Genomic DNA, 3,512 nt, shown 5'->3' on the forward strand with positions numbered 1-3,512 from the left:
TACGGAACCCGACAGTTTAGAACCCCACAAGCTATAAACCCGATATGTATGTACACCTCCGGTAATATAAATTTACTTGAATCCGTAATACCCGCAAATTCTTCCATACTAGTAGAAACCCAGTAGATGTCCAAAACGGCGACATTTTCGTGGAAAGGCAAGTACTTTGTAATTGCATTATAAGTAATTGCATCAGTACCGCAAACAATAACAAAGGTATTGTCGAAATCACCAATCCGTTCCCACATGATGTAATATTCACGCTAACCGAGCCGGTTAACGCTGAGTTATTTAATTCTGAGACCAGGTGTCGTCGCAGTGATGACTCACAGCGAATTTCGCGAGTTGAACACGTGTTATCTCGGTTGCGCACAGATCATTTAAATACAGAGGAGACACTCAACTTAAGGAAACTTTGTACCAAATACGCAGACATATTTTACATAGAGGATGAACCTCTTACATTTACCAATCAAATAAAACACCACATAAAAACCACAGATGAAGTCCCTATTCATAGCAAGACATATAGATATCCGTACATTCACAGACAGGAAGTTAAAACACAAATAGCTAAAATGTTAGAACAGGGAATAATTCAACCATCAACATCAGCCTGGAGCGCACCCATTTGGGTAGTCCCAAAAAAATCTGACGCATCCGGAAAAGTAAAGTGGAGATTAGTAGTTGATTTTCGAAAGCTAAATTCAAAAACAATAGATGATAAATACCCCATCCCCAACATATCAGACATCCTAGATAAACTAGGCAAATGTCAATATTTTACAACCTTAGATTTGGCAAGTGGCTTTTACCAAGTAGAGATGAACCCTTCCGACATTCATAAAACTGGATTTAATGTTGAAAATGGTCATTACGAATTTCTACGCATGCCAATGGGTTTAAAAAATTCCCCGTCCACATTCCAACGCGTAATGGACAACGTATTACAAGGATTACAAAATTCTATCTGTTTAGTATATCTGGACGATATATTAGTCTTTTCCACTTCCCTTCAGGAACATATAATCAATCTGGAAAAAATATTCCAAAGACTAAGGGAATCGAATTTTAAAATCCAAATGGATAAGTCAGAGTTCATGAAACAGGAAACTCCTTATCTTGGGCATATAATTACTCCACAGGGCGTAAAACCCAATCCTGATAAAATTTCAGCTATAAAAAAATATCCCTTACCAAGAACTGCAAAGCAAATAAAGCAATTTTTAGGCCTACTTGGTTATTATAGGAAATTTATTCCGGACTTTGCTCGCATAACAAAACCTTTAACTCAGTGCCTAAAGAAAAATAAAGGCGTAAACATTAACCAGGAATATATAGAATGTTTTGAGAAATGCAAGACTTTGCTTATAAATGACCCCATATTGCAGTACCCAGATTTTTCCAAAGAATTCATCCTTCGAACAGATGCTTCTAACGTTGCCCTTGGTGCCGTCCTCTCGCAGGGACCCTTAACTTCCGATAAACCTATTTCATTTGCGTCCCGTACATTAAATGACAGCGAATTAAACTATAGCACAATTGAGAAAGAACTATTAGCGATTGTGTGGGCAACTCAATATTTTAGACCCTACCTCTTTGGTCGTAAATTCAAAATTATAACCGACCACAAACCTTTGCAGTGGATGATGAACCTTAAAGAACCCAATGCCAGAATCACCCGATGGAGCTTGAAACTATCTGAATACGACTTTTCGGTAATATACAAAAAAGGAAAATCTAATACCATCGCTGATGCATTGTCACGTATAGAAATACATAACGAGGTCAGTTCAATGATAGCAAACTCACCTGAAACTCCCAATGTCTATGACTTGGAGGACAGACAGACAGAGACAAACCATACAAGCAACGAAAGTCCAATTTTAGAAATTCCTATTTCTGATGATCCACTTAACAAATTTACTAGACAAATAGTTTTCCGCATCATCGACCGAAAATCACGTATCTCTGATACCCTAACAAAGCCATTTGAAACACATTTAAGGACATACGTTGAAATCTGTAAAGAAAATTTGGAACTGGAGTTAATAACCGCAATTACTAAACATGTTGATCCTAAATATCGTACAGCAATACTAGTCCAGCCTATAGAAGAAATGTATACTATAGTACCTATCATACAAAATACATTCAAAAACACGTCCATGAAATTAGTATTAGTGAAATCTGAAATAGAAAATGTTTCCAATTTTGAACGACAATTTCAATTCAATTTCAATTTATTTATTTCAAATAACAATGTACATTGTGTTTGAAGTTACAATACATGCCCAAATTATTTAACAAGTCAAATTAAATTACTACAAAATTATTATTACTTATTATAAAAAAAAACTAAAAATGTAATTAAATATGTCAAAAACATTTGTCAGCAATCCGGATCTAAAAAATAAATTAACATTCAGTATAATTATAGTTTGCAAATAAAGGCAATATTCAAAATAGGCAATTAAAAAGACCATTTTAGCAATAATCCCGGGCACGATTACAAAATTCCTCTATTGAATAATAACACTTCTCCAACAAGAAAGACTTTAATTTTTGTTTAAATGTGTGACTGTTACTAATAGATTTTAGTTCAACGGGTAATTTGTTAAACAGAACTATTCTCTGATAACCCGTTGAGTGCTTAGCAATTTTGAGATTAGTACTATTTGGTTGAGGCAGGTCCTTTCGCCTTGTTGCGAGTCGTTTATCTCTCTGTTCAGCAGTTTCAACATCATTGATATAGCTCATCAAGTCCGTAAGCACCACTAAAATGTACAGGCTGGGACGGTGAGAATTCCAAATTCTTTGAAAAAGGGTCTGCAAGATGTCTGTTGCGGCACTCTAGCCATAATTCTTATTGCTCTTTTCTGCGCAATAAATGCTGCATTGACGTTGTACTTGTAGCTGTTTCCCCAGCACTTATACTATAGCGTATTTTTGATTCCACCAACGCATAGTAGACCAGTTTTAATTGCTTCAGTTGAAGTTCATTTCGAAGGCTTCTAAGAGCGTAGCATGCGGAACTTACTGAGCCGATCACTGCAGGACAATTCTGCTTTCCAATTTAGACTAGAATCAATGTGCACTCCAAGAAATTTAGCAGAGTCTACTAGTTGGATCGTGCTACCTTCTAGACATACGTGTAGCGTGTCCTTAGCCCTGGCTGTAGTTTTGAACAGAAGAATTTTTGTTTTACTACAGTTCAGCTTTTAACGATTCACTTTAAACCAAACAGGAACGTTTAAGAGCACAATTAACTGCATCATTCAATTTCCGCAATACTATTTGCTGTATATAACGGCGTTTGTGTCATCTGCAAAAACATACCAATGTGGAATTAGGTACTGTGTTGCTTACGAAGTCAATAAGTCATTAACAAAAAGAATGAATAAAATTGGTTCCTAATATTGACCCTTGAGGGACTCCTGTGTGTACGCTAGCTACTCTAGACAGCAAGAAATTATCCGTAATACACGAAGGTAAGACAAATCATCGCGGTA

This window comes from Choristoneura fumiferana, chromosome 23, assembly GCF_025370935.1.
Source record: "Choristoneura fumiferana chromosome 23, NRCan_CFum_1, whole genome shotgun sequence".
In the NCBI taxonomy this organism is placed as follows: domain Eukaryota; kingdom Metazoa; phylum Arthropoda; class Insecta; order Lepidoptera; family Tortricidae; genus Choristoneura; species Choristoneura fumiferana.